At 35.0% G+C, this 20,089-nt stretch overlaps 11 non-coding genes across 11 annotated transcripts; all 11 read right to left on the reverse strand.

The window, feature by feature from the left end:
- Window positions 1–2,960: 2,960 nt before the first annotated feature.
- TRNAT-UGU (transfer RNA threonine (anticodon UGU)) lies at window positions 2,961–3,033 on the reverse strand. The gene has a single exon. It is a non-coding gene; the product is annotated as a tRNA-Thr (tRNA).
- Window positions 3,034–4,575: 1,542 nt separating this feature from the next.
- TRNAT-UGU (transfer RNA threonine (anticodon UGU)) lies at window positions 4,576–4,648 on the reverse strand. The gene has a single exon. It is a non-coding gene; the product is annotated as a tRNA-Thr (tRNA).
- Window positions 4,649–6,191: 1,543 nt separating this feature from the next.
- Window positions 6,192–6,264, reverse strand: TRNAT-UGU (transfer RNA threonine (anticodon UGU)). The gene has a single exon. It is a non-coding gene; the product is annotated as a tRNA-Thr (tRNA).
- Window positions 6,265–7,805: 1,541 nt separating this feature from the next.
- On the reverse strand, window positions 7,806–7,878 carry TRNAT-UGU (transfer RNA threonine (anticodon UGU)). Its single transcript has one exon. It is a non-coding gene; the product is annotated as a tRNA-Thr (tRNA).
- A 1,541-nt stretch (window positions 7,879–9,419) lies between these two features.
- On the reverse strand, window positions 9,420–9,491 carry TRNAT-UGU (transfer RNA threonine (anticodon UGU)). Its single transcript has one exon. It is a non-coding gene; the product is annotated as a tRNA-Thr (tRNA).
- A 1,542-nt stretch (window positions 9,492–11,033) lies between these two features.
- On the reverse strand, window positions 11,034–11,106 carry TRNAT-UGU (transfer RNA threonine (anticodon UGU)). Its single transcript has one exon. It is a non-coding gene; the product is annotated as a tRNA-Thr (tRNA).
- Window positions 11,107–12,647: 1,541 nt separating this feature from the next.
- On the reverse strand, window positions 12,648–12,720 carry TRNAT-UGU (transfer RNA threonine (anticodon UGU)). Its single transcript has one exon. It is a non-coding gene; the product is annotated as a tRNA-Thr (tRNA).
- A 1,541-nt stretch (window positions 12,721–14,261) lies between these two features.
- TRNAT-UGU (transfer RNA threonine (anticodon UGU)) lies at window positions 14,262–14,334 on the reverse strand. The gene has a single exon. It is a non-coding gene; the product is annotated as a tRNA-Thr (tRNA).
- Window positions 14,335–15,875: 1,541 nt separating this feature from the next.
- TRNAT-UGU (transfer RNA threonine (anticodon UGU)) lies at window positions 15,876–15,948 on the reverse strand. The gene has a single exon. It is a non-coding gene; the product is annotated as a tRNA-Thr (tRNA).
- A 1,541-nt stretch (window positions 15,949–17,489) lies between these two features.
- On the reverse strand, window positions 17,490–17,562 carry TRNAT-UGU (transfer RNA threonine (anticodon UGU)). The gene has a single exon. It is a non-coding gene; the product is annotated as a tRNA-Thr (tRNA).
- A 1,541-nt stretch (window positions 17,563–19,103) lies between these two features.
- On the reverse strand, window positions 19,104–19,176 carry TRNAT-UGU (transfer RNA threonine (anticodon UGU)). The gene has a single exon. It is a non-coding gene; the product is annotated as a tRNA-Thr (tRNA).
- Window positions 19,177–20,089: the final 913 nt, after the last annotated feature.

A 20,089-nucleotide genomic window follows, 5' to 3' on the forward strand; every position in this document is an offset into this window, starting at 1 on the left:
CAAAAATTAGCTGTCTTTGCTTGAATTGAATTATATAGAAAATATTGAAAAAGTTGGACATATTTTTAATGGCTCTCCAACTTTGTGTTAGAGTGTCCTGTAGTGAGCTAAAATGATAATACCATGCCTGTCAGCAGAAACAGAACAGGTGTACAACAGGGTGAGAAGTATTAAAAACCTCCTAATGTGTGTGTTTTTGTGCTATCATTAAAGTTAAATTATTGGAAAGCTCTTACCATAGTTTCATAATAATAGTGAAAAACTTGTTGGAACTATCAGCATGAACAGAATCAGCCCAATAAAATGCAACAAATATGTTTTAGACATGCTCTTGTAACCAATCAGCAGATTAGACTGAACATCATAACTCTGTGTACAAATTGAATATCCAAATGTGTGACCAAATTGAAATGGTTCTCCTCACTTAAAGATATTGCATAGACTATTTTAACATTGGGAAACACTAGGTCCCAGTGAAATTGGACCTCATGACCCCTGGTTTACGAGACCAGTGCTCTAACCCCTGAGAGATGGAGCCACATAAGTAGCCAGAACTGTGACCAATACGGGGTCTGAATTATGGTGGAAAAGAGTTTTCTTCAAATTTCAGTAATCTTATTGGATATTATTAGTTGTAGCTCATTCTCCAAATATACACTTTTAACAAATGACCACTGCTGAAATGCCTGCTTGGGACATGCAGTTAATAACCTATTAAACAATTTAAAGAAACTTTCAGTTTGCTGTTGTATGTTGAATAGGTGTATATATAAAATTGAGGAAATGTTGGTCATGTTTTCCATGCCTCACAAACCTTGTGCTCCTTAGTCTGGAATGCCTTCAAAATGATATGACAGAATGTCTTTATATTGAGATATTTGTGACCAATAGTGGTCATTACCTTGAGTATGCTTGCATTTGTACTTTATATATGCTTACATGACCAAAAAAGCCTTCTGGCAGCTACAGTTGTCAATTCAAAACTCTTCTGGATCAACTGATGCAGTTGATTCCTGCACGGTACAATACAGATTAATACAATGTATATACCATTGTTGCTATCTTTAAAGTTTAATTATGGAAAAGCTCTTTCTACAGTTTGTAATGATACTGAAAAATTATGATGGGATTATCAGCATGAACAGAATCAGTACAATAAAATAATTTTAAGACATGCTCTTGGAACCAATTTGCAGATTAGACTGAACATCATAACTCTGTGTACAAATTGAATATCCAAATGTGTGACCAAATTGAAATGGTTCTCCTCACTTAAAGCTCTTGAGCAGACTATTTCAACATTGGGAGCTGCAATTTATATTTTAGCAGCAGTAACAAGAAAGTAGCACTAGGCCCCAGTGAGATTTGAACTCACGACCCCTGGTTTACAAGACCAGTGCCCACTGAGCTATGGAGCCTTGCCATCAGCATTATTTATGTTCATTCTGCTTAGTGATGGAAAAAAATCTTCTGCAAATTTCAAATCTCTGTTATCATTTTATTGTCGCTTTTTGTCCCAATGTAGACTTTTCACACAAAAATTCTACAAATTTGCAATATCCTTGATTGAGGCATGTAGTATATAACTTTTTCAGAAAATCAAATAAATGCAAAAATTAGCTGTCTTTGCTTGAATTGAATTATATAGAAAATATTGAAAAAGTTGGACATATTTTTAATGGCTCTCCAACTTTGTGTTAGAGTGTCCTGTAGTGAGCTGAAATGATAATACCATGCCTGTCAGCAGAAACAGAACAGGTGTACAACAGGGTGAGAAGTATTAAAAACCTCCTAATGTGTGTGTTTTTGTGCTATCATTAAAGTTAAATTATTGGAAAGCTCTTACCATAGTTTCATAATAATAGTGAAAAACTTGTTGGAACTATCAGCATGAACAGAATCGGCCCAATAAAATGCAACAAATATGTTTTAGACATGCTCTTGTAACCAATCAGCAGATTAGACTGAACATCATAACTCTGTGTACAAATTGAATATCCAAATGTGTGACCAAATTGAAATGGTTCTCCTCACTTAAAGATATTGCATAGACTATTTTAACATTGGGAAACACTAGGTCCCAGTGAGATTGGACCTCATGACCCCTGGTTTACGAGACCAGTGCGCTAACCCCTGAGAGATGGAGCCACATAAGTAGCCAGAACTGTGACCAATACGGGGTCTGAATTATGGTGGAAAAGAGTTTTCTTCAAATTTCAGTAATCTTATTGGATATTATTAGTTGTAGCTCATTCTCCAAATATACACTTTTAACAAATGACCACTGCTGAAATGCCTGCTTGGGACATGCAGTTAATAACCTATTAAACAATTTAAAGAAACTTTCAGTTTGCTGTTGTATGTTGAATAGGTGTATATATAAAATTGAGGAAATGTTGGTCATGTTTTCCATGCCTCACAAACCTTGTGCTCCTTAGTCTGGAATGCCTTCAAAATGATATGACAGAATGTCTTTATATTGAGATATTTGTGACCAATAGTGGTCATTACCTTGAGTATGCTTGCATTTGTACTTTATAAATGCTTACATGACCAAAAAAGCCTTCTGGCAGCTACAGTTGTCAATTCAAAACTCTTCTGGATCAACTGATGAAGTTGATTCCTGCACGGTACAATACAGATTAATACAATGTATATACCATTGTTGCTATCTTTAAAGTTTAATTATGGAAAAGCTCTTTCTACAGTTTGTAATGATACTGAAAAATTATGATGGGATTATCAGCATGAACAGAATCAGTACAATAAAATAATTTTAAGACATGCTCTTGGAACCAATTTGCAGATTAGACTGAACATCATAACTCTGTGTACAAATTGAATATCCAAATGTGTGACCAAATTGAAATGGTTCTCCTCACTTAAAGCTCTTGAGCAGACTATTTCAACATTGGGAGCTGCAATTTATATTTTAGCAGCAGTAACAAGAAAGTAGCACTAGGCCCCAGTAAGATTTGAACTCACGACCCCTGGTTTACAAGACCATTGCTCTAACCCCTGAGCTATGGAGCCTTGCCTTCAGCACTATGTATGTTCATTCTGCTTAGTGATGGAAAAAAATCTTCTGCAAATTTCAAATCTCTGTTATCATTTTATTGTCGCTTTTTGTCCCAATGTAGACTTTTCACAAAAAAATTCTACAAATTTGCAATATCCTTGATTGAGGCATGTAGTATATAACTTTTTCAGAAAATCAAATAAATGCAAAAATTAGCTGTCTTTGCTTGAATTGAATTATATAGAAAATATTGAAAAAGTTGGACATATTTTTAATGGCTCTCCAACTTTGTGTTAGAGTGTCCTGTAGTGAGCTGAAATGATAATACCATGCCTGTCAGCAGAAACAGAACAGGTGTACAACAGGGTGAGAAGTATTAAAAACCTCCTAATGTGTGTGTTTTTGTGCTATCATTAAAGTTAAATTATTGGAAAGCTCTTACCATAGTTTCATAATAATAGTGAAAAACTTGTTGGAACTATCAGCATGAACAGAATCGGCCCAATAAAATGCAACACATATGTTTTAGACATGCTCTTGTAACCAATCAGCAGATTAGACTGAACATCATAACTCTGTGTACAAATTGAATATCCAAATGTGTGACCAAATTGAAATGGTTCTCCTCACTTAAAGATATTGCATAGACTATTTTAACATTGGGAAACACTAGGTCCCAGTGAGATTGGACCTCATGACCCCTGGTTTACGAGACCAGTGCTCTAATCCCTGAGAGATGGAGCCACATAAGTAGCCAGAACTGTGACCAATACGGGGTCTGAATTATGGTGGAAAAGAGTTTTCTTCAAATTTCAGTAATCTTATTGGATATTATTAGTTGTAGCTCATTCTCCAAATATACACTTTTAACAAATGACCACTGCTGAAATGCCTGCTTGGGACATGCAGTTAATAACCTATTAAACAATTTAAAGAAACTTTCAGTTTGCTGTTGTATGTTGAATAGGTGTATATATAAAATTGAGGAAATGTTGGTCATGTTTTCCATGCCTCACAAACCTTGTGCTCCTTAGTCTGGAATGCCTTCAAAATGATATGACAGAATGTCTTTATATTGAGATATTTGTGACCAATAGTGGTCATTACCTTGAGTATGCTTGCATTTGTACTTTATATATGCTTACATGACCAAAAAAGCCTTCTGGCAGCTACAGTTGTCAATTCAAAACTCTTCTGGATCAACTGATGAAGTTGATTCCTGCACGGTACAATACAGATTAATACAATGTATATACCATTGTTGCTATCTTTAAAGTTTAATTATGGAAAAGCTCTTTCTACAGTTTGTAATGATACTGAAAAATTATGATGGGATTATCAGCATGAACAGAATCAGTACAATAAAATAATTTTAAGACATGCTCTTGGAACCAATTTGCAGATTAGACTGAACATCATAACTCTGTGTACAAATTGAATATCCAAATGTGTGACCAAATTAAAATGGTTCTCCTCACTTAAAGCTCTTGAGCAGACTATTTCAACATTGGGAGCTGCAATTTATATTTTAGCAGCAGTATCAAGAAAGTAGCACTAAGCCCCAGTGAGATTTGAACTCACAACCGCTGGTTTACAAGACCAGTGCTCTAACCCCTGAGCTATGGAGCCTTGCCTTCAGCACTATGTATGTTCATTCTGCTTAGTGATGGAAAAAAATCTTCTGCAAATTTCAAATCTCTGTTATCATTTTATTGTCGCTTTTTGTCCCAATGTAGACTTTTCACAACAAAAATTCTACAAATTTGCAATATCCTTGATTGAGGCATGTAGTATATAACTTTTTCAGAAAATCAAATAAATGCAAAAATTAGCTGTCTTTGCTTGAATTGAACTATATAGAAAATATTGAAAAAGTTGGACATATTTTTAATGGCTCTCCAACTTTGTGTTAGAGTGTCCTGTAGTGAGCTGAAATGATAATACCATGCCTGTCAGCAGAAACAGAACAGGTGTACAACAGGGTGAGAAGTATTAAAAACCTCCTAATGTGTGTGTTTTTGTGCTATCATTAAAGTTAAATTATTGGAAAGCTCTTACCATAGTTTCATAATAATAGTGAAAAACTTGTTGGAACTATCAGCATGAACAGAATCGGCCCAATAAAATGCAACACATATGTTTTAGACATGCTCTTGTAACCAATCAGCAGATTAGACTGAACATCATAACTCTGTGTACAAATTGAATATCCAAATGTGTGACCAAATTGAAATGGTTCTCCTCACTTAAAGATATTGCATAGACTATTTTAACATTGGGAAACACTAGGTCCCAGTGAGATTGGACCTCATGACCCCTGGTTTACGAGACCAGTGCTCTAATCCCTGAGAGATGGAGCCACATAAGTAGCCAGAACTGTGACCAATACGGGGTCTGAATTATGGTGGAAAAGAGTTTTCTTCAAATTTCAGTAATCTTATTGGATATTATTAGTTGTAGCTCATTCTCCAAATATACACTTTTAACAAATGACCACTGCTGAAATGCCTGCTTGGGACATGCAGTTAATAACCTATTAAACAATTTAAAGAAACTTTCAGTTTGCTGTTGTATGTTGAATAGGTGTATATATAAAATTGAGGAAATGTTGGTCATGTTTTCCATGCCTCACAAACCTTGTGCTCCTTAGTCTGGAATGCCTTCAAAATGATATGACAGAATGTCTTTATATTGAGATATTTGTGACCAATAGTGGTCATTACCTTGAGTATGCTTGCATTTGTACTTTATATATGCTTACATGACCAAAAAAGCCTTCTGGCAGCTACAGTTGTCAATTCAAAACTCTTCTGGATCAACTGATGAAGTTGATTCCTGCACGGTACAATACAGATTAATACAATGTATATACCATTGTTGCTATCTTTAAAGTTTAATTATGGAAAAGCTCTTTCTACAGTTTGTAATGATACTGAAAAATTATGATGGGATTATCAGCATGAACAGAATCAGTACAATAAAATAATTTTAAGACATGCACTTGGAACCAATTTGCAGATTAGACTGAACATCATAACTCTGTGTACAAATTGAATATCCAAATGTGTGACCAAATTGAAATGGCTCTCCTCACTTAAAGCTCTTGAGCAGACTATTTCAACATTGGGAGCTGCAATTTATATTTTAGCAGCAGTAACAAGAAAGTAGCACTAGGCCCCAGTGAGATTTGAACTCACGACCCCTGGTTTACAAGACCAGTGTTCTAAACCCTGAGCTATGGAGCCTTGCCTTCAGCACTGTGTATGTTCATTCTGCTTAGTGATGGAAAAAATCTTCTGCAAATTTCAAATCTCTGTTATCATTTTATTGTCGCTTTTTGTCCCAATGTAGACTTTTCACAAAAAAATTCTACAAATTTGCAATATCCTTGATTGAGGCATGTAGTATATAACTTTTTCAGAAAATCAAATAAATGCAAAAATTAGCTGTCTTTGCTTGAATTGAATTATATAGAAAATATTGAAAAAGTTGGACATATTTTTAATGGCTCTCCAACTTTGTGTTAGAGTGTCCTGTAGTGAGCTGAAATGATAATACCATGCCTGTCAGCAGAAACAGAACAGGTGTACAACAGGGTGAGAAGTATTAAAAACCTCCTAATGTGTGTGTTTTTGTGCTATCATTAAAGTTAAATTATTGGAAAGCTCTTACCATAGTTTCATAATAATAGTGAAAAACTTGTTGGAACTATCAGCATGAACAGAATCGGCCCAATAAAATGCAACAAATATGTTTTAGACATGCTCTTGTAACCAATCAGCAGATTAGACTGAACATCATAACTCTGTGTACAAATTGAATATCCAAATGTGTGACCAAATTGAAATGGTTCTCCTCACTTAAAGATATTGCATAGACTATTTTAACATTGGGAAACACTAGGTCCCAGTGAGATTGGACCTCATGACCCCTGGTTTACGAGACCAGTGCGCTAACCCCTGAGAGATGGAGCCACATAAGTAGCCAGAACTGTGACCAATACGGGGTCTGAATTATGGTGGAAAAGAGTTTTCTTCAAATTTCAGTAATCTTATTGGATATTATTAGTTGTAGCTCATTCTCCAAATATACACTTTTAACAAATGACCACTGCTGAAATGCCTGCTTGGGACATGCAGTTAATAACCTATTAAACAATTTAAAGAAACTTTCAGTTTGCTGTTGTATGTTGAATAGGTGTATATATAAAATTGAGGAAATGTTGGTCATGTTTTCCATGCCTCACAAACCTTGTGCTCCTTAGTCTGGAATGCCTTCAAAATGATATGACAGAATGTCTTTATATTGAGATATTTGTGACCAATAGTGGTCATTACCTTGAGTATGCTTGCATTTGTACTTTATATATGCTTACATGACCAAAAAAGCCTTCTGGCAGCTACAGTTGTCAATTCAAAACTCTTCTGGATCAACTGATGAAGTTGATTCCTGCACGGTACAATACAGATTAATACAATGTATATACCATTGTTGCTATCTTTAAAGTTTAATTATGGAAAAGCTCTTTCTACAGTTTGTAATGATACTGAAAAATTATGATGGGATTATCAGCATGAACAGAATCAGTACAATAAAATAATTTTAAGACATGCTCTTGGAACCAATTTGCAGATTAGACTGAACATCATAACTCTGTGTACAAATTGAATATCCAAATGTGTGACCAAATTGAAATGGTTCTCCTCACTTAAAGCTCTTGAGCAGACTATTTCAACATTGGGAGCTGCAATTTATATTTTAGCAGCAGTAACAAGAAAGTAGCACTAGGCCCCAGTAAGATTTGAACTCACGACCCCTGGTTTACAAGACCATTGCTCTAACCCCTGAGCTATGGAGCCTTGCCTTCAGCACTATGTATGTTCATTCTGCTTAGTGATGGAAAAAAATCTTCTGCAAATTTCAAATCTCTGTTATCATTTTATTGTCGCTTTTTGTCCCAATGTAGACTTTTCACAAAAAAATTCTACAAATTTGCAATATCCTTGATTGAGGCATGTAGTATATAACTTTTTCAGAAAATCAAATAAATGCAAAAATTAGCTGTCTTTGCTTGAATTGAATTATATAGAAAATATTGAAAAGTTGGACATATTTTTAATGGCTCTCCAACTTTGTGTTAGAGTGTCCTGTAGTGAGCTGAAATGATAATACCATGCCTGTCAGCAGAAACAGAACAGGTGTACAACAGGGTGAGAAGTATTAAAAACCTCCTAATGTGTGTGTTTTTGTGCTATCATTAAAGTTAAATTATTGGAAAGCTCTTACCATAGTTTCATAATAATAGTGAAAAACTTGTTGGAACTATCAGCATGAACAGAATCGGCCCAATAAAATGCAACAAATATGTTTAAGACATGCTCTTGTAACCAATCAGCAGATTAGACTGAACATCATAACTCTGTGTACAAATTGAATATCCAAATGTGTGACCAAATTGAAATGGTTCTCCTCACTTAAAGATATTGCATAGACTATTTTAACATTGGGAAACACTAGGTCCCAGTGAGATTGGACCTCATGACCCCTGGTTTACGAGACCAGTGCGCTAACCCCTGAGAGATGGAGCCACATAAGTAGCCAGAACTGTGACCAATACGGGGTCTGAATTATGGTGGAAAAGAGTTTTCTTCAAATTTCAGTAATCTTATTGGATATTATTAGTTGTAGCTCATTCTCCAAATATACACTTTTAACAAATGACCACTGCTGAAATGCCTGCTTGGGACATGCAGTTAATAACCTATTAAACAATTTAAAGAAACTTTCAGTTTGCTGTTGTATGTTGAATAGGTGTATATATAAAATTGAGGAAATGTTGGTCATGTTTTCCATGCCTCACAAACCTTGTGCTCCTTAGTCTGGAATGCCTTCAAAATGATATGACAGAATGTCTTTATATTGAGATATTTGTGACCAATAGTGGTCATTACCTTGAGTATGCTTGCATTTGTACTTTATATATGCTTACATGACCAAAAAAGCCTTCTGGCAGCTACAGTTGTCAATTCAAAACTCTTCTGGATCAACTGATGAAGTTGATTCCTGCACGGTACAATACAGATTAATACAATGTATATACCATTGTTGCTATCTTTAAAGTTTAATTATGGAAAAGCTCTTTCTACAGTTTGTAATGATACTGAAAAATTATGATGGGATTATCAGCATGAACAGAATCAGTACAATAAAATAATTTTAAGACATGCTCTTGGAACCAATTTGCAGATTAGACTGAACATCATAACTCTGTGTACAAATTGAATATCCAAATGTGTGACCAAATTGAAATGATTCTCCTCACTTAAAGCTCTTGAGCAGACTATTTCAACATTGGCAGCTGCAATTTATATTTTAGCAGCAGTAACAAGAAAGTAGCACTAGGCCCCAGTGAGATTTGAACTCACGACCCCTGGTTTACAAGACCAGTACTCTAACCCTGAGCTATGGAGCCTTGCCTTCAGCACTATGTATGTTCATTCTGCTTAGTGATGGAAAAAAATCTTCTGCAAATTTCAAATCTCTGTTATCATTTTATTGTCGCTTTTTGTCCCAATGTAGACTTTTCACAAAAAAATTCTACAAATTTGCAATATCCTTGATTGAGGCATGTAGTATATAACTTTTTCAGAAAATCAAATAAATGCAAAAATTAGCTGTCTTTGCTTGAATTGAATTATATAGAAAATATTGAAAAAGTTGGACATATTTTTAATGGCTCTCCAACTTTGTGTTAGAGTGTCCTGTAGTGAGCTGAAATGATAATACCATGCCTGTCAGCAGAAACAGAACAGGTGTACAACAGGGTGAGAAGTATTAAAAACCTCCTAATGTGTGTGTTTTTGTGCTATCATTAAAGTTAAATTATTGGAAAGCTCTTACCATAGTTTCATAATAATAGTGAAAAACTTGTTGGAACTATCAGCATGAACAGAATCGGCCCAATAAAATGCAACACATATGTTTTAGACATGCTCTTGTAACCAATCAGCAGATTAGACTGAACATCATAACTCTGTGTACAAATTGAATATCCAAATGTGTGACCAAATTGAAATGGTTCTCCTCACTTAAAGATATTGCATAGACTATTTTAACATTGGGAAACACTAGGTCCCAGTGAGATTGGACCTCATGACCCCTGGTTTACGAGACCAGTGCTCTAATCCCTGAGAGATGGAGCCACATAAGTAGCCAGAACTGTGACCAATACGGGGTCTGAATTATGGTGGAAAAGAGTTTTCTTCAAATTTCAGTAATCTTATTGGATATTATTAGTTGTAGCTCATTCTCCAAATATACACTTTTAACAAATGACCACTGCTGAAATGCCTGCTTGGGACATGCAGTTAATAACCTATTAAACAATTTAAAGAAACTTTCAGTTTGCTGTTGTATGTTGAATAGGTGTATATATAAAATTGAGGAAATGTTGGTCATGTTTTCCATGCCTCACAAACCTTGTGCTCCTTAGTCTGGAATGCCTTCAAAATGATATGACAGAATGTCTTTATATTGAGATATTTGTGACCAATAGTGGTCATTACCTTGAGTATGCTTGCATTTGTACTTTATATATGCTTACATGACCAAAAAAGCCTTCTGGCAGCTACAGTTGTCAATTCAAAACTCTTCTGGATCAACTGATGAAGTTGATTCCTGCACGGTACAATACAGATTAATACAATGTATATACCATTGTTGCTATCTTTAAAGTTTAATTATGGAAAAGCTCTTTCTACAGTTTGTAATGATACTGAAAAATTATGATGGGATTATCAGCATGAACAGAATCAGTACAATAAAATAATTTTAAGACATGCACTTGGAACCAATTTGCAGATTAGACTGAACATCATAACTCTGTGTACAAATTGAATATCCAAATGTGTGACCAAATTGAAATGGCTCTCCTCACTTAAAGCTCTTGAGCAGACTATTTCAACATTGGGAGCTGCAATTTATATTTTAGCAGCAGTAACAAGAAAGTAGCACTAGGCCCCAGTGAGATTTGAACTCACGACCACTGGTTTACAAGACCAGTGTTCTAACCCCTGAGCTATGGAGCCTTGCCTTCAGCACTGTGTATGTTCATTCTGCTTAGTGATGGAAAAAATCTTCTGCAAATTTCAAATCTCTGTTATCATTTTATTGTCGCTTTTTGTCCCAATGTAGACTTTTCACACAAAAAATCTACAAATTTGCAATATCCTTGATTGAGGCATGTAGTATATAACTTTTTCAGAAAATCAAATAAATGCAAAAATTAGCTGTCTTTGCTTGAATTGAATTATATATAAAATATTGAAAAAGTTGGACATATTTTTAATGGCTCTCCAACTTTGTGTTAGAGTGTCCTGTAGTGAGCTGAAATGATAATACCATGCCTGTCAGCAGAAACAGAACAGGTGTACAACAGGGTGAGAAGTATTAAAAACCTCCTAATGTGTGTGTTTTTGTGCTATCATTAAAGTTAAATTATTGGAAAGCTCTTACCATAGTTTCATAATAATAGTGAAAAACTTGTTGGAACTATCAGCATGAACAGAATCGGCCCAATAAAATGCAACAAATATGTTTTAGACATGCTCTTGTAACCAATCAGCAGATTAGACTGAACATCATAACTCTGTGTACAAATTGAATATCCAAATGTGTGACCAAATTGAAATGGTTCTCCTCACTTAAAGATATTGCATAGACTATTTTAACATTGGGAAACACTAGGTCCCAGTGAGATTGGACCTCATGACCCCTGGTTTACGAGACCAGTGCGCTAACCCCTGAGAGATGGAGCCACATAAGTAGCCAGAACTGTGACCAATACGGGGTCTGAATTATGGTGGAAAAGAGTTTTCTTCAAATTTCAGTAATCTTATTGGATATTATTAGTTGTAGCTCATTCTCCAAATATACACTTTTAACAAATGACCACTGCTGAAATGCCTGCTTGGGACATGCAGTTAATAACCTATTAAACAATTTAAAGAAACTTTCAGTTTGCTGTTGTATGTTGAATAGGTGTATATATAAAATTGAGGAAATGTTGGTCATGTTTTCCATGCCTCACAAACCTTGTGCTCCTTAGTCTGGAATGCCTTCAAAATGATATGACAGAATGTCTTTATATTGAGATATTTGTGACCAATAGTGGTCATTACCTTGAGTATGCTTGCATTTGTACTTTATATATGCTTACATGACCAAAAAAGCCTTCTGGCAGCTACAGTTGTCAATTCAAAACTCTTCTGGATCAACTGATGAAGTTGATTCCTGCACGGTACAATACAGATTAATACAATGTATATACCATTGTTGCTATCTTTAAAGTTTAATTATGGAAAAGCTCTTTCTACAGTTTGTAATGATACTGAAAAATTATGATGGGATTATCAGCATGAACAGAATCAGTACAATAAAATAATTTTAAGACATGCTCTTGGAACCAATTTGCAGATTAGACTGAACATCATAACTCTGTGTACAAATTGAATATCCAAATGTGTGACCAAATTGAAATGGTTCTCCTCACTTAAAGCTCTTGAGCAGACTATTTCAACATTGGGAGCTGCAATTTATATTTTAGCAGCAGTAACAAGAAAGTAGCACTAGGCCCCAGTAAGATTTGAACTCACGACCCCTGGTTTACAAGACCATTGCTCTAACCCCTGAGCTATGGAGCCTTGCCTTCAGCACTATGTATGTTCATTCTGCTTAGTGATGGAAAAAAATCTTCTGCAAATTTCAAATCTCTGTTATCATTTTATTGTCGCTTTTTGTCCCAATGTAGACTTTTCACAAAAAAATTCTACAAATTTGCAATATCCTTGATTGAGGCATGTAGTATATAACTTTTTCAGAAAATCAAATAAATGCAAAAATTAGCTGTCTTTGCTTGAATTGAATTATATAGAAAATATTGAAAAGTTGGACATATTTTTAATGGCTCTCCAACTTTGTGTTAGAGTGTCCTGTAGTGAGCTGAAATGATAATACCATGCCTGTCAGCAGAAACAGAACAGGTGTACAACAGGGTGAGAAGTATTAAAAACCTCCTAATGTGTGTGTTTTTGTGCTATCATTAAAGTTAAATTATTGGAAAGCTCTTACCATAGTTTCATAATAATAGTGAAAAACTTGTTGGAACTATCAGCATGAACAGAATCGGCCCAATAAAATGCAACAAATATGTTTAAGACATGCTCTTGTAACCAATCAGCAGATTAGACTGAACATCATAACTCTGTGTACAAATTGAATATCCAAATGTGTGACCAAATTGAAATGGTTCTCCTCACTTAAAGATATTGCATAGACTATTTTAACATTGGGAAACACTAGGTCCCAGTGAGATTGGACCTCATGACCCCTGGTTTACGAGACCAGTGCGCTAACCCCTGAGAGATGGAGCCACATAAGTAGCCAGAACTGTGACCAATACGGGGTCTGAATTATGGTGGAAAAGAGTTTTCTTCAAATTTCAGTAATCTTATTGGATATTATTAGTTGTAGCTCATTCTCCAAATATACACTTTTAACAAATGACCACTGCTGAAATGCCTGCTTGGGACATGCAGTTAATAACCTATTAAACAATTTAAAGAAACTTTCAGTTTGCTGTTGTATGTTGAATAGGTGTATATATAAAATTGAGGAAATGTTGGTCATGTTTTCCATGCCTCACAAACCTTGTGCTCCTTAGTCTGGAATGCCTTCAAAATGATATGACAGAATGTCTTTATATTGAGATATTTGTGACCAATAGTGGTCATTACCTTGAGTATGCTTGCATTTGTACTTTATATATGCTTACATGACCAAAAAAGCCTTCTGGCAGCTACAGTTGTCAATTCAAAACTCTTCTGGATCAACTGATGAAGTTGATTCCTGCACGGTACAATACAGATTAATACAATGTATATACCATTGTTGCTATCTTTAAAGTTTAATTATGGAAAAGCTCTTTCTACAGTTTGTAATGATACTGAAAAATTATGATGGGATTATCAGCATGAACAGAATCAGTACAATAAAATAATTTTAAGACATGCTCTTGGAACCAATTTGCAGATTAGACTAAACATCATAACTCTGTGTACAAATTGAATATCCAAATGTGTGACCAAATTGAAATGGTTCTCCTCACTTAAAGCTCTTGAGCAGACTATTTCAACATTGGCAGCTGCAATTTATATTTTAGCAGCAGTAACAAGAAAGTAGCACTAGGCCCCAGTGAGATTTGAACTCACGACCCCTGGTTTACAAGACCAGTGTTCTAACCCCTGAGCTATGGAGCCTTGCCTTCAGCACTGTGTATGTTCATTCTGCTTAGTGATGGAAAAAATCTTCTGCAAATTTCAAATCTCTGTTATCATTTTATTGTCGCTTTTTGTCCCAATGTAGACTTTTCACAAAAAAATTCTACAAATTTGCAATATCCTTGATTGAGGCATGTAGTATATAACTTTTTCAGAAAATCAAATAAATGCAAAAATTAGCTGTCTTTGCTTGAATTGAATTATATAGAAAATATTGAAAAAGTTGGACATATTTTTAATGGCTCTCCAACTTTGTGTTAGAGTGTCCTGTAGTGAGCTGAAATGATAATACCATGCCTGTCAGCAGAAACAGAACAGGTGTACAACAGGGTGAGAAGTATTAAAAACCTCCTAATGTGTGTGTTTTTGTGCTATCATTAAAGTTAAATTATTGGAAAGCTCTTACCATAGTTTCATAATAATAGTGAAAAACTTGTTGGAACTATCAGCATGAACAGAATCGGCCCAATAAAATGCAACAAATATGTTTTAGACATGCTCTTGTAACCAATCAGCAGATTAGACTGAACATCATAACTCTGTGTACAAATTGAATATCCAAATGTGTGACCAAATTGAAATGGTTCTCCTCACTTAAAGATATTGCATAGACTATTTTAACATTGGGAAACACTAGGTCCCAGTGAGATTGGACCTCATGACCCCTGGTTTACGAGACCAGTGCGCTAACCCCTGAGAGATGGAGCCACATAAGTAGCCAGAACTGTGACCAATACGGGGTCTGAATTATGGTGGAAAAGAGTTTTCTTCAAATTTCAGTAATCTTATTGGATATTATTAGTTGTAGCTCATTCTCCAAATATACACTTTTAACAAATGACCACTGCTGAAATGCCTGCTTGGGACATGCAGTTAATAACCTATTAAACAATTTAAAGAAACTTTCAGTTTGCTGTTGTATGTTGAATAGGTGTATATATAAAATTGAGGAAATGTTGGTCATGTTTTCCATGCCTCACAAACCTTGTGCTCCTTAGTCTGGAATGCCTTCAAAATGATATGACAGAATGTCTTTATATTGAGATATTTGTGACCAATAGTGGTCATTACCTTGAGTATGCTTGCATTTGTACTTTATATATGCTTACATGACCAAAAAAGCCTTCTGGCAGCTACAGTTGTCAATTCAAAACTCTTCTGGATCAACTGATGAAGTTGATTCCTGCACGGTACAATACAGATTAATACAATGTATATACCATTGTTGCTATCTTTAAAGTTTAATTATGGAAAAGCTCTTTCTACAGTTTGTAATGATACTGAAAAATTATGATGGGATTATCAGCATGAACAGAATCAGTACAATAAAATAATTTTAAGACATGCTCTTGGAACCAATTTGCAGATTAGACTGAACATCATAACTCTGTGTACAAATTGAATATCCAAATGTGTGACCAAATTGAAATGGTTCTCCTCACTTAAAGCTCTTGAGCAGACTATTTCAACATTGGGAGCTGCAATTTATATTTTAGCAGCAGTAACAAGAAAGTAGCACTAGGCCCCAGTAAGATTTGAACTCACGACCCCTGGTTTACAAGACCATTGCTCTAACCCCTGAGCTATGGAGCCTTGCCTTCAGCACTATGTATGTTCATTCTGCTTAGTGATGGAAAAAAATCTTCTGCAAATTTCAAATCTCTGTTATCATTTTATTGTCGCTTTTTGTCCCAATGTAGACTTTTCACAAAAAAATTCTACAAATTTGCAATATCCTTGATTGAGGCATGTAGTATATAACTTTTTCAGAAAATCAAATAAATGCAAAAATTAGCTGTCTTTGCTTGAATTGAATTATATAGAAAATATTGAAAAGTTGGACATATTTTTAATGGCTCTCCAACTTTGTGTTAGAGTGTCCTGTAGTGAGCTGAAATGATAATACCATGCCTGTCAGCAGAAACAGAACAGGTGTACAACAGGGTGAGAAGTATTAAAAACCTCCTAATGTGTGTGTTTTTGTGCTATCATTAAAGTTAAATTATTGGAAAGCTCTTACCATAGTTTCATAATAATAGTGAAAAACTTGTTGGAACTATCAGCATGAACAGAATCGGCCCAATAAAATGCAACAAATATGTTTAAGACATGCTCTTGTAACCAATCAGCAGATTAGACTGAACATCATAACTCTGTGTACAAATTGAATATCCAAATGTGTGACCAAATTGAAATGGTTCTCCTCACTTAAAGATATTGCATAGACTATTTTAACATTGGGAAACACTAGGTCCCAGTGAGATTGGACCTCATGACCCCTGGTTTACGAGACCAGTGCGCTAACCCCTGAGAGATGGAGCCACATAAGTAGCCAGAACTGTGACCAATACGGGGTCTGAATTATGGTGGAAAAGAGTTTTCTTCAAATTTCAGTAATCTTATTGGATATTATTAGTTGTAGCTCATTCTCCAAATATACACTTTTAACAAATGACCACTGCTGAAATGCCTGCTTGGGACATGCAGTTAATAACCTATTAAACAATTTAAAGAAACTTTCAGTTTGCTGTTGTATGTTGAATAGGTGTATATATAAAATTGAGGAAATGTTGGTCATGTTTTCCATGCCTCACAAACCTTGTGCTCCTTAGTCTGGAATGCCTTCAAAATGATATGACAGAATGTCTTTATATTGAGATATTTGTGACCAATAGTGGTCATTACCTTGAGTATGCTTGCATTTGTACTTTATATATGCTTACATGACCAAAAAAGCCTTCTGGCAGCTACAGTTGTCAATTCAAAACTCTTCTGGATCAACTGATGAAGTTGATTCCTGCACGGTACAATACAGATTAATACAATGTATATACCATTGTTGCTATCTTTAAAGTTTAATTATGGAAAAGCTCTTTCTACAGTTTGTAATGATACTGAAAAATTATGATGGGATTATCAGCATGAACAGAATCAGTACAATAAAATAATTTTAAGACATGCTCTTGGAACCAATTTGCAGATTAGACTAAACATCATAACTCTGTGTACAAATTGAATATCCAAATGTGTGACCAAATTGAAATGGTTCTCCTCACTTAAAGCTCTTGAGCAGACTATTTCAACATTGGCAGCTGCAATTTATATTTTAGCAGCAGTAACAAGAAAGTAGCACTAGGCCCCAGTGAGATTTGAACTCACGACCCCTGGTTTACAAGACCAGTGTTCTAACCCCTGAGCTATGGAGCCTTGCCTTCAGCACTGTGTATGTTCATTCTGCTTAGTGATGGAAAAAATCTTCTGCAAATTTCAAATCTCTGTTATCATTTTATTGTCGCTTTTTGTCCCAATGTAGACTTTTCACAAAAAAATTCTACAAATTTGCAATATCCTTGATTGAGGCATGTAGTATATAACTTTTTCAGAAAATCAAATAAATGCAAAAATTAGCTGTCTTTGCTTGAATTGAATTATATAGAAAATATTGAAAAAGTTGGACATATTTTTAATGGCTCTCCAACTTTGTGTTAGAGTGTCCTGTAGTGAGCTGAAATGATAATACCATGCCTGTCAGCAGAAACAGAACAGGTGTACAACAGGGTGAGAAGTATTAAAAACCTCCTAATGTGTGTGTTTTTGTGCTATCATTAAAGTTAAATTATTGGAAAGCTCTTACCATAGTTTCATAATAATAGTGAAAAACTTGTTGGAACTATCAGCATGAACAGAATCGGCCCAATAAAATGCAACAAATATGTTTAAGACATGCTCTTGTAACCAATCAGCAGATTAGACTGAACATCATAACTCTGTGTACAAATTGAATATCCAAATGTGTGACCAAATTGAAATGGTTCTCCTCACTTAAAGATATTGCATAGACTATTTTAACATTGGGAAACACTAGGTCCCAGTGAGATTGGACCTCATGACCCCTGGTTTACGAGACCAGTGCGCTAACCCCTGAGAGATGGAGCCACATAAGTAGCCAGAACTGTGACCAATACGGGGTCTGAATTATGGTGGAAAAGAGTTTTCTTCAAATTTCAGTAATCTTATTGGATATTATTAGTTGTAGCTCATTCTCCAAATATACACTTTTAACAAATGACCACTGCTGAAATGCCTGCTTGGGACATGCAGTTAATAACCTATTAAACAATTTAAAGAAACTTTCAGTTTGCTGTTGTATGTTGAATAGGTGTATATATAAAATTGAGGAAATGTTGGTCATGTTTTCCATGCCTCACAAACCTTGTGCTCCTTAGTCTGGAATGCCTTCAAAATGATATGACAGAATGTCTTTATATTGAGATATTTGTGACCAATAGTGGTCATTACCTTGAGTATGCTTGCATTTGTACTTTATATATGCTTACATGACCAAAAAAGCCTTCTGGCAGCTACAGTTGTCAATTCAAAACTCTTCTGGATCAATTGATGAAGTTGATTCCTGCACGGTACAATACAGATTAATACAATGTATATACCATTGTTGCTATCTTTAAAGTTTAATTATGGAAAAGCTCTTTCTACAGTTTGTAATGATACTGAAAAATTATGATGGGATTATCAGCATGAACAGAATCAGTACAATAAAATAATTTTAAGACATGCTCTTGGAACCAATTTGCAGATTAGACTGAACATCATAACTCTGTGTACAAATTGAATATCCAAATGTGTGACCAAATTGAAATGGTTCTCCTCACTTAAAGCTCTTGAGCAGACTATTTCAACATTGGCAGCTGCAATTTATATTTTAGCAGCAGTAACAAGAAAGTAGCACTAGGCCCCAGTGAGATTTGAACTCACGACCCCTGGTTTACAAGACCAGTGCTCTAACCCCTGAGCTATGGAGCCTTGCCTTCAGCACTATGTATGTTCATTCTGCTTAGTGATGGAAAAAAATCTTCTGCAAATTTCAAATCTCTGTTATCATTTTATTGTCGCTTTTTGTCCCAATGTAGACTTTTCACAAAAAAATTCTACAAATTTGCAATATCCTTGATTGAGGCATGTAGTATATAACTTTTTCAGAAAATCAAATAAATGCAAAAATTAGCTGTCTTTGCTTGAATTGAATTATATAGAAAATATTGAAAAAGTTGGACATATTTTTAATGGCTCTCCAACTTTGTGTTAGAGTGTCCTGTAGTGAGCTGAAATGATAATACCATGCCTGTCAGCAGAAACAGAAAAGGTGTACAACAGGGTGAGAAGTATTAAAAACCTCCTAATGTGTGTGTTTTTGTGCTATCATTAAAGTTAAATTATTGGAAAGCTCTTACCATAGTTTCATAATAATAGTGAAAAACTTGTTGGAACTATCAGCATGAACAGAATCGGCCCAATAAAATGCAACAAATATGTTTAAGACATGCTCTTGTAACCAATCAGCAGATTAGACTGAACATCATAACTCTGTGTACAAATTGAATATCCAAATGTGTGACCAAATTGAAATGGTTCTCCTCACTTAAAGATATTGCATAGACTATTTTAACATTGGGAAACACTAGGTCCCAGTGAGATTGGACCTCATGACCCCTGGTTTACGAGACCAGTGCGCTAACCCCTGAGAGATGGAGCCACATAAGTAGCCAGAACTGTGACCAATACGGGGTCTGAATTATGGTGGAAAAGAGTTTTCTTCAAATTTCAGTAATCTTATTGGATATTATTAGTTGTAGCTCATTCTCCAAATATACACTTTTAACAAATGACCACTGCTGAAATGCCTGCTTGGGACATGCAGTTAATAACCTATTAAACA

The sequence above is a fragment of the Pseudophryne corroboree genome, chromosome 11, assembly GCF_028390025.1.
Source record: "Pseudophryne corroboree isolate aPseCor3 chromosome 11, aPseCor3.hap2, whole genome shotgun sequence".
NCBI lineage: Eukaryota > Metazoa > Chordata > Amphibia > Anura > Myobatrachidae > Pseudophryne > Pseudophryne corroboree.